At 37.5% G+C, this 11,685-nt stretch overlaps 1 protein-coding gene across 1 annotated transcript in view; it reads left to right on the top strand.

The window, feature by feature from the left end:
- Positions 1-204: 204 nt before the first annotated feature.
- The window catches only part of eya1 (EYA transcriptional coactivator and phosphatase 1), a 63,327-nt gene continuing 51,846 nt past the window's right edge, over positions 205-11,685 (top strand). Inside the window, exon 1 of the mRNA XM_005471799.4 lies at positions 205-475. The gene's annotated coding sequence lies outside the window, so the exon portion shown is untranslated. The remainder of the gene's footprint in view (positions 476-11,685) is intronic.

The following is an 11,685-nucleotide window of genomic DNA, read 5'->3' as shown; positions in this document are numbered from 1 at the left end:
CATTTTAAAAAGTGGATTTTTTTTCTAAACGCAATTGAATGATTTTGTTTTCTGACTAATTATAAAACTATGCTATCAAACCAAAATGGTGGGGTGGGCTAATCTTACTGATAATAACTGCGGTTAAAAATAATTTATATTAAATTATATGGCACCGACAAGTAACAGCCTCTTGTTGAAGCCAAAAGTGAAGTGAATTATACCCTGGGTAAGCTTTCCTCGTGCCTGCCACATTTGATACCAGCAGCAGCGCTCGCGCACAGCCACTGGAACCTTCCGACTTCGCTGCCATGAAAACGTTTAGCTTTAATGACGGACAATGATAACCATTTTTACGTGATTGAAACCCCCTCCCTATTTTCCAGCCAGCAAAAGAAAGAAAAAAGAAGTTGACGGGCCAGCCGACTCTGGCGTTAATCTTTATGGACATGGATACTTGTTGCATGTGGTGACAGCGGCGGTACATAACAGTAAGGTAGGCAGCAGTCAAACCACTCGTTTCGCCTTTTTTCTTTGTTCTGTTGGCTATTTCTGCGCAGTTGTTCTGTATTTGTTTGACTTGTGTGGCGAATTTGACAGCGTGATATTGAGCCATTTCCAGAATGGGCGGGGACAGCGGGGTTACTTTCAGCGGGGCAGCCTCACAGTCCTCTGAATCACAGCGCTAGTCTGCGGAAGGATCGGTGCTCAGTGAGAAATTAAAGCTCCCTAAACTGCGGCTTTTTCCTTTAGGGTGACTGTGAATCGGTTTGTTTATTTTAGTTACGTCATTGTAAACATTTTAATTGCAATTCAGTGTTTTGAAGTTTTCTTTTAATTTATTTTATTTCAAGCGGTTTATTCTTCTGTAAAATTGACAATGCTTCAAAGAGTATGAACACTTTTGAACTTTTTTTTTAATTGAATTTATAAAAAAGCAGCACCAAGCCACATTTTGCAATAAAGAAGACCTATGCCTGCCCCTGCACTACACTGTGATTCATTACATGTGTCGACTCACCTCAATAACATGTATAAAAACGTGTTTTTACCCCCAGAAATGTAGTGATCTACGTACCAGTTGCGTAAGAGACATTTGTCAAAATATCATTTGCTCAAGTTGACAGGAGCTGTACCTGAGTTTCGCTCTCATCCATTCTGCCCCAGACTGCAGTCATTTTTCTGCTTAATTATTTCCCCCTTTTTTTAACCGTGCACCGCATTTGACAGTGATGGATAACAGGTTAAAAATGGACATTTTCTCCTCACTTAGTGTATGTTGGATTGGCTCAAGCATGCATGGTGTTCTTCCCTCAGACCAAAAGTCCTTGGAAAGATTGTGTTCCCCCTCTGTTTTCCCCATTCCTGTATGATACAGTTTGTCTTCATTTTCTTCTGCTTCAGAGTTTTTGTGATGTATGGCTGAATCACATCAGCAAGACAGAAGTGTAGGTTATGTCAAAGTTATGCCATCACGATTCCAGTTTTGCACTGGTAGGCCCTCTGCTAGCCCTGCACTGCTAATTAAGCAGCTCTCTGGACCTACTGTGTAAAAGCGGTGGTTCCCTGATTCCCACCAATCAGTGTCATGCGTGCAGGCTCTTGATGTTCATAATCAAGCTGAAATTCTTCACCAGCATCCTGAATTTTAGTTGTTTTGTTGTATTTTAGCCTTCAGTGCACAGACATTCGAGCATCCATTTATTTCCAAACTTGGTTTTATCTTTTTTTTTTAATGGTTAAACATTAAACATTGTTAAACAGCATTAACATCATTTACAATGTGATAAAAATGTTTGAAATAACAGACAGTTAAACACTCAATATTTAGTTGAAGAAAAGCAGCAAATCCTCACCTATGAAATAGTAAACAAGTAGCAGCATTTGATATTTTTTGCTTCAAAATATCCTAAATAATTAAAACAATCAACCTGTTATCAAAGAAGCTGCCATTCATTTTGATTAATTGAGTCATTGTTATAACATTATTCTGTAACAGTCTTCTGATTCTGATTACATCATTTGACAAAGCCACAGTTTAATGTTCCTTTCCGTGGACTGCCCTTCAGAAATATCATCTATTATAAGAGGGGTCTGGAACATGGTCAAAATCCACAACATTGTAAATGACATATTTATTGTGACTTGTGGTCAATACTTTTTATAGCTTTTTATATTTCATAGGGTGATCTCACATCCTCTGAATACCGTATTTTATGGACACATTTATTGAAATTGTGGAATATCTTGTTTTGTTTTGACCCAATTTCTTTTCTTTTCTTCTTTGTGTGTGTGTGTGTGTGTGTGTGTGTGTGTGTGTGTGTGTGTATCCTCAGTGGCCTGAGGTGGAACAGCTGCAACCCAATGATCTGAGTTCAGAAATCCATCACTTTTTTAAAGTGTGGCTGTGCAGTAGAAATACTGCAATGTATCATGTCTGCAGCAATGAGGAGAACAATTTTCATTCACACATGTACTAGATTTCCTACTGTACTGTACATATGCTTCACGTTTTCTTTAAGACTTGACTTCAGAGGAAAGTTCTCCAGTCTGTTCTCCTTACTTTTGAAGTTACATGCTCCTCCTATTACTGGGGCCATGCAGTCTCCCCCATGGTGTCCTTGGACAGCTCTTTGAGTGCCTGAAAATGTTGCGGACCATTAATTCTGGATTGTCTTCATCTGTTTGCATAATTTTTCCTCCGTAACCGTTTTCCTCCCCCATTTTCACAGTCTGTGCTCTCAGGTTTATATTATTCTCTTTTACAAATGTTTGAGGCTTCGGCGGATTTCAGTTTTATATCATTTTCTTTCAATACCACTGACAGTTGTTAAAGTTTTACATGAGTCTGTTTTATGGTATACAGCCTGTCAGCTGTGTACTGTACACAGTATGCTTTACAGCCTCTGTGCTGATGCTGACTGTTGAAACTCTTCACCTGCCAGCAGATAGGTTTACAGATATCTTCAACAATATTTTTTGTTCTTTTATTAAAAATTTCCAGAAACATGTAAAAGCATGAGCGCAACAGAGCTGTCAGTAAACACACAAAAAAAGAAAAAAAAAGTGGGTGTTCTCTTTAACCTTATATATTTTCTAGTTTTTTCTGTTAGACTAATTTGCTGTCAGGCGGGAGGTTGTTTTTGCAACTCAGGCAGACTCCAGAAATTAATTTATCCAAATAACCAAGTCCTCCTGGGCCGTGGAGGTTGGGACACTGAAATGGCCCTGGTAGGCAAAGCCGTCTTTTGAAGTCTGGAATGTTTTGGCTGACTTAGAGCAGGCGACTGGAGTGGAGGGATCATTTTCACTGACCCATGGGATTTTTAACCATTTTCATATACCGAGAACAAAACAAAGTGAGGAAAAATGCCTGAGCTGATTTGCATTGACTTTGCTATCAAAAACCAAGGGGAAAAAATTAAGTGAGACTGATTTAGCAGGGCAGTAGATTTTCCGTTTTTGTTTTTTTTAAAAAGTCATTTCTGGAATATGCTGGCGATGGTGTATGTTACTTCATGGCTTAAAAAGTTTGACATATATTAAAAAAAAGAAAATGTAACTTAATGTGAGATGCCTGGTTGTCATGTTTCCATTCGTTCCATTCCTTTTCAAGACTACAGACTTTTTGCTGGTGGGATTGTTCTGTGATTTATTAAAAAAAACAAAAAACAGATCTAATAACAATCACCCTTATTAATGCATTGCATTAGTGCTAATTAGGTGGTCATTTGGACCGAGGGCAGAACAAATACAGGGCACATCCTAATAATCCAAACACTTTAATTGTAAATAAATGTTCTCATTAAGAGCATGCACTGGCAGTAATTTATTATATCCATTATATAAAATCAGCAAAATAGTCACATTAATAAAATTAATTTCTGTTTTTATACTCGATCCTATTAAAGACTTTAATAACAGCACCTAAATGGTATGCTTTTATTTAACAAGCCCAAGAAAAGGGAAGTGCAGTAAACCAGGCGGCGTGGAGTAAAGGGGCACTTGAGTTTCCAGAGTAATAAATAATTCACAGGTCCTGTGTGATGAGCTGCTGAGGACAGAAATCCCTAATGACAGCTTTTTATAACCTATGACTCAGCTCCCCATTATGCTTCTGACATCCCTACATAGACCACATCCCCTCTGCTTGCCCAGTGCTCACTCTTCTCTCGCCCTCCGCTGCTTCGTCTACTGCACTGACTAAAAGGAGTTATATTACACACTACTATGTGCAGTCACCTAATGAAAGAAACTGAAATGGGAAATAAAATTTTTAGAGGCTAAATGTATGTAATTCATATAGCACATCCTAATGAAATTGTAAGCATTTATTTTATTTTACTTTATGTTGAAAAAGTTTTTTGTTTGTGTGTTTTGGGGTTTTTTCTTTCCCCTATGCGCTGGTGTCACTTGCTAACTTCTTGAAGTGTAATGTAACCCGTATTAGTCAACCTGCCTAATTAAATCTGTATGTGTATATTTTAATGTTGTAACAGTTATTTGTTTGTGCTCACAGGATATCTGCCTGTCTTGCTAGCTTTTTACTGAAATAGTGTGTCAAAGGACTTTAGTAAAAAGAGCAGTTTTACTTAGAAATGTGTCCAAGTTCACGCATGGTTATTCATTTCTTTCTTGTACTTTGCTGCCTCAGGTGAATGCTGGAAGAACTAAGCTAAACTCAATACCCGTTGCTACTGCTTTGTATGTGTGAGGTAAGAACCTGAATAATTGAGTTTCTCCAGTCCAACTTAGGTCTGTGACTTAAAGTGCTGCAGTGTGTGATTGGCATAATGGCACCATACCCCCCCAGGTAAGGTCAGTGCGAGCAACATCTGGCTCTATTGTGCATAATGCAGCTCCCAGTATGAAAGGCAAGGCCTCATATGGTTTTGGTTGATATCATTATTGTTATCATTTCCAAACCCCAGTTCTCACTAAGAATAGGTGGTTAATTTTAGATGCAAAAAAATATATATATATCCAATTACTCAGACCTGCTTGCAGTTGTCCCCAGAGTTAGTGCATGGAAATAAATCTGGTGGCCTTGATTAAGTACCTGACAATAGAGTTAGCACAGTGCTAGTAGTTTATAGTAACACAGCGGACATGGGCAATTAGGCCCACCAAGTAATTTACAGTACTGCTTGCAGGTGGTGACCAGGTACGAGCTGGGGACCACCTCAGTAACAAATTAGATCATATAGGCAAGGAGAGTAGAGGCTCTGTAGGACTGCCAAATAAAGTAAAGCAATCAAAGATTTTAAAAAGCTTGGCACGTATTTCAAATTTGTTATGATTTTGGTTTCTTTTTTTAAAGGAACAACATAGGGCACTGGGGTTTTTTGTCTGTGATTTTCTGGAGAATGAATGATCACTTTTATACGTTGTTGATCTTTTTACGTCAACGTGGACTGTTCTCCTCTCACTGCTGCCTATTAATTATGAAATACTGTAGGCCTTTCCCATTTAATTTTACTGCTTCTTCCTGCTGAACTTGGTGTGAAAGGCTGCTGTTCTTAAATAGGTGTATAAAAGTAGGAGCGGAGCGTTTCCCGAGTACCAGCTCTCCCCACAGCATTATGTCATCAGAGTCAAAAAGGCACAGCTAAAGAAAAGTAGCTTGTTTCACACATACTAGACACCTTAACACGTGGAGCAAATGGAGCGCGTCACAGGGCTACTTTTCTTTATGGTCACAGGACAGACAGTGGCTGCCTTGATAAGAAAAGCATGTTTGAATGCATCAAATTTAACACTGCAGGCAGATGTGAATTTTTGAAAAAATTATATAAATTAAAAAACTTTTTATCCTCTAGGTGAATTTATTCAGTGATGCCTTTATCATTGTACTGTACTCTGTGTACTCCATGTAACAGTGTTGAAAACAGTGCCCTCTTCTGCCTGCTTGCCAGTGTCTGTACTGTTTGTCCACAAACTGAATGACTTGCTGTATTCCACAGTGCTGAGATGCACTCTGTGTGGCACCTTATCTGTCGCTTATCAACCTTTTGTAGAGGTAATGACTAGGCTGTCCAGCCTTGGAATAACTTCGACTACCTTGAGCTCTACTGCCAGCATGCTGGCCTTAGTGTGGGGGGATTTCATCAAGGCCAACACAGTATGATGGCCCTGCTCCCTGTAAGTGTCCACTGCTGGGCTGGTTTCCTCAGTAAGGCTATTTCACTTAACAGTCCTGTGTGGCTAATCCAGTTCCCCCATGGCACCTCTTATACTGTAGGTGTTTCATAAAACCCTCATAGTTGTATTTTTGTAGTATGTTGTGTTGTATTTTCGCAGCAGGAATAAAGTAGTAATAAAAAAAACGTAGCTTCTTTTAAAAAAACTGTAAGTGATTTGCCTCTATTTTTATTTATATCTTTTAAACCTTTATAAATAAATGTACATGTTTATTGCCGGTCATACCAAGCACAGTGGTTGGTGAGTAGCTTTGGAGGATGGACCATCTATTTTCATTTATGACCAACACCCTGCAAATAGTCTTAACAGCTAATTGGCATAAACTCCAATGATGTGAGCAGAACCCCAGCACCAGCAGCTGTGTGTGGTCCACAAATGCTTGCACAGCTATTTTAGAACCCCAGTCCAAAAGAAATATACAGTGTGTTTATGCTTCGCTTGCAGTGCAACTCAGAACATTTAGCCTTTTCTCCTAGCAGAGAAATTAGTCTTATTTCTGTAATCTTCTTTAATATTGAAATTTAAAGCATTCATCATGCAAGTAAGCATCAGATATATTTTTTAATGTGCATGTTCTCTTTGTAAATAAAAAAACAAATCCTGAATAGTCTTATAATAATAATTGATACTTTTAATGGAACGTTTCCAAAGGTATGGGTTTGTTGGATATGTTGCTGGGCTACTGAACAATAATTAGCATTTTGGCTGCTGATGTTTAATCTCTTATTAGCCTTCAGGTGACATGAAACAGCATCGGCCTCATTCTAGTGTTTGCCATTCAGACGCAGGTTGAGTGACAGCCACAGAACAGCACATCTCTTATGTAAACCTTCCCTCTGCTGCCACGAAATTAGAGTGCCTGTTGCTACACACTGCTGCCTCCTGCTTCTGCACAAATGAGAAGTAAGCACTGTGGTTCAGAAGTTCACATTTTGGATGCATGCCGGAACTACTTAAAACCAGTGACGTTTTCAGGGAACAGGTGGTCCGGGTGACATAATTCTGGCTTACTGTTATGATCCCTAGAAATTAGGCCCTGATACGCTGCCAGAAGGGTTATTACGCTGTCATTTTCTATAAGTTTTAGTGTATCTGTCTTGTTATTGATGGAAAAATATATGAATGCAAAGATATTGATACAAAATACTTCTTTGCAACTGCTTATATGCTTAAAGATATTAAATATCGCTACAGATAATTTGCGTACATGTCAGACATTAACACCCATCTTTGACATGTCTCAAGCCTTGGCTAAGAAAGCTATTTATTCTCATCCACTGTTAACTACTGGCACATATGCATTAGAGTGGAATGCCATTCAGAATGCAGAAAATATATTTAGTTCTTGCCAACAGACAGCAAAAGGCACCAGTGGGTCTAGCCCCTGTGTGAGAACAGTTATTTCTGTCACAGTATGGACTTTCAATTACTGTAATCCGCTCCTTAAAGAACATTGATATGATTGATAAGACATGAATTTCAGCACATATTGTAAGTCAAAAAAGTTAAGATCATAAAGTAATGATTTGCAAATCATTTAAACTCTAGTATATTTAATTAATAGAATAAAGGCTATGTGTCATATACTGAAACTGAGATTTTTTTTAAATACATGTGCTATTGTTGCAAAACAGCGCATTTAGGTGCAGCCCTCGCCACTTTTATGCAGACATCGTGGGTGCAAGAGAGAGAGAAAGAAAGAGGGAAATTGAGAAGTTTATTTCCCACTTTCATCATGAAGAGAGAGCGGGAGAGCAGCAAATGACATTAATGTAACTCATATAAAGCGATGAACTATTTAAGCTACTACAATTAGCCCCTGAACAGGTAAAAACAGTATTAAGCTAAAACAGTGACCTGGTCATTCATTTTTAAAATTATTTATATTCTTGAGCTATTATATGTGTAATTAACAGGAATCTCCCTGAGCTCGACAGGTGGGTTGCTGGGCCTGCATTTCAGAAAAACTTGGAAAAGAGGCATGTTTAACATTGTTTTGCATCGCTGCGTCTCTCAGCATTGTCTATTAACTACACCTACGCGTTCAGAAGCTGTAGTTGCTGTAGTTTTGAAAGCTATGGCCTTTCTTGCTTCGTTTTTTACAGGATTCCAGCTGCTTTACATTTCAAAGGATCATTTGTTGTAGTTTTTTATTTTTTCATCTGCCTGATGTTTTCTCTGGATTACACGTCTAATCTTCAGGCAGGTCAATTTTGACTTAACCCAGACAATTTTACAATGGAGCCATGCAAATTTAATATTGAATGGGTTTGGCAGTGTCTTGCTATAATGCGCAAGGTCTTGCAAAAAATATTGTCTGGTTAACACTAAACCACTCTTTATTGCTTTAATGGTGCCTTCACAGATATGTGGTTACCCATGTGCACTAATGCACTACCATATTATCACAGTTACTTTGCATTTATTACAAAACAGATGTTCCCTGTTTGTTTTGTCTCAGTCCATCTTAAAGAAGCTCAGACCCACAGAAGGCAGCAAGATTTCTTTATCTTATTTCTGTGTTGTTCTTTTTTAATTTGCCTCACACAGTTTTAACTTTGAATGAACTGTGTTCACTGGCAATGCTTTTTAGATGTCTTCCTGAGTTGTTTCTGTCATTTCCGTAATATACTGATGTCTTCTTTAAAGCAGTGCAGCATGAGAGCTTAAACATAATGCCCACTGAATACTGGCTTAAGGCCTTGATTTTTAAGCACAAAGATTTTTCTGGTTTCCACGCCATAGATACACTAGTAAGTGCTCAAATTCTTCCCAATTGTGCATTGCAGAATGTCATTCATAAATTTTTAATTATTTGCTGTTTATTTCATTTTATTTAATGAGCTGAAACTTTTTTTTGAAGTGTTTTGGCAATGTTTTTACTTATGACATTTATCACCGGTTGGAATTTTTATGTTCTGTTTTTCATTTTTATTTATATATTTATTTTTTATTAAATAGAGGATTTAATTTGGTAGTGTTTATTTATTTTTGGATGCAAGGTTGGCAAACTTTTATTTTTACATGATAGTTATCTGTTACACTGGCTTCTTGGGTGTTAGTCTAGGATATTGTGGAGTGAATATTTTGGGATATTAGAGTGTATTGTACCCTTTGGCTTTGTTGCTATCTGCACTTGCTAAGTGCCTGCTTTTGGTTTGATACAAAATGACTGCATTAGAGAGATTTTAACAGTCTGACAGATCTAAGTTATTATTTTGAGTTTCTGTAAGCCCATTAATAGGTAGGCACTTATGGACGGTGGAAATACCCCACAGCTGCAGTCTGGCTGTTGCTCCATATGTTTCCCCCAGAAGAGCCTCAAACTTCAGTGCTGCACAGACATGTGTCCAGCAAACAGTAATACAAAGAGAAACAGATGTCTTGTTTTTAGTCACAATCAAATTAATAGAAGACATAGTTAGAAATCAGCTAGTATTTTCCATGCAGATATGTAGTAATCCTTAATGTTTAATTTATTATTGATATGCATGTTCACATGTAACTCCATGGTGTTACATGTAAACATTTTATTTCAGGACACACTGTGAGGTCTGATAATTGGAGGTTTTATCTAAAACCAAGTCTACCAACAAAGTCAGGTGATTCAACAAGGGTTAAATGAGAACAATGCCCTGATGAGTGAATTACTTTCCTGGTATGAACACACGACAGTGATGTCCAAAAGCCCTCTGTTTATATTAGGAAACTATTGACCAGCTCAGGCAAACACTACCTATCCTGTTTAATTGGTAAGTAATTCCTGCAAAGTTGTCTTATACAAACAGTACAGAGCAGTGTGAATGGTCGCTGAGTGGTAAAGTGCTGCCTTCGTTAGAAAGGCAAATAACTGTTGGTTTGAGTTGTGTAAATATTTTAGAACCGAGCTGCACGACTGACTATGGCCCATCAGTACAGTTGTGTAAGCAACACCAAACCCTATGGCCACTCATGTATAAAAATACTGTTTTATGGATGATTAAGCATGTTAAAGACAACACTGCTGTGTAGTACTACAAAATACACTGTTTTTCCTTATGAAATTTTCCAGAGTTGCCGATTGTAAAGTCACACGAGTTTGTAAACCTTTTTGATCAGGGAAATAATAAAAACAATTTTGTTTTTCTCCAGGTTTTCACAGGCTCATCAATAAGTATTTTCAAGCATAACCTCATTAATGTACCTCATTAATGCCCAAATGACTGCAAAGTGATGATTCATTCATTTGGACATTGTTTGTTTAATTAATTCTCATGTTAGCTTTAAGCATGAGATAATTCTGATATTAAAAAGCAAATTTATGCCTTCCTTGTACAGACCTTTAAGACCACTTTGCAATCATCTGGATATTAATAGTAGTAGGAAACAACGTCCTTGCTGCAAGTCAGACTGAATATTGGATTAAGTTTATTATGATTAAGAAAACAATCTTGCATGATGGCAAATGAAAAAAGCTTAAAATAAACATGCAGCTAATAGCTGACATTGCCACCATGGAGCCATTTATTTAATAAACTGTAATGAATAACTTGAGCAGACACTTCATTGGTGTCCGTGGTTCTGCGTTATTGAAGTAATTCACTAACGATAATCCATGTGCAAATGAGGATTATATAGATGAAAACTTAGATATGCTGTATTTGTTTCTCATAGCAGATAACTGTGTCCTCATCTCTGAAAAATAATCCATGAGGTTTGACTAAAATAATCAAAAATAAGTTCTTTGGTCATTATTCTGATTTGCTACCATGAGTGAACAATACCTTTACCTTCTTTCAGTACTCAAACTTTTTAAATGTCCTAGAGGAGTTCTTGTTCGAGTCCCAAACCTACTGAGATCTCTAATGAAGGCTTTACCTTCCAGGCAAGCATATTTCTCCAAATGACAGTAATTTACATATGATGTATTTAGAGAAGAAGAGGGCAGGCTAATTCCATTTGGAGAGTTTCCTTTGTTTTAGGAGTCATTAGCAGCTAGCTCAAATCTAATTTTTACAATTTCATCAGGCCATCTTGGAAAGCCTCTGTGAGCTCATCAGAGAGGAGCATTTATTGCTAAGTGTTCTCTATTGCATTAGCACACAATAAAGCGGCCAGGGACTGCTACAGACGTTTATGGGGAATCCAGTTAACACTCTGGCAATTCGTTTTTTATTGGGACACAATCAATTTTTATTCATTTTAAAGCCAGAATGCTTTCTTTCATTGTGTGCCTACCCCAGCTTATTATCCCCTAAACTAATTACTCAGTTGTTTTCACAAAATGCTAATATTTATGTTAAAGATTTCCTCTTTTAAATTCAGACATGGCGTGCATATACATGCACTTCCCGCTAAGCTTTAAGCATAGTAATTGCATTCATTTAATTTGTGTAAGTCCTATTTTAAAGTATTACAGTATTAATCATTGAATCTGGCCCCTGGGTCAAATCTGGCACTCTGAATCATTTGGTACATCTTGAAATTTGAATTTTAGCATTGTTAAACTGCAACAAAACTTGTACT

This window comes from Oreochromis niloticus, linkage group LG9 (assembly GCF_001858045.2).
Source record: "Oreochromis niloticus isolate F11D_XX linkage group LG9, O_niloticus_UMD_NMBU, whole genome shotgun sequence".
Classification (NCBI taxonomy): Eukaryota; Metazoa; Chordata; class Actinopteri; order Cichliformes; family Cichlidae; genus Oreochromis; species Oreochromis niloticus.
This window is presented reverse-complemented; position numbering and strand designations above follow the sequence as displayed.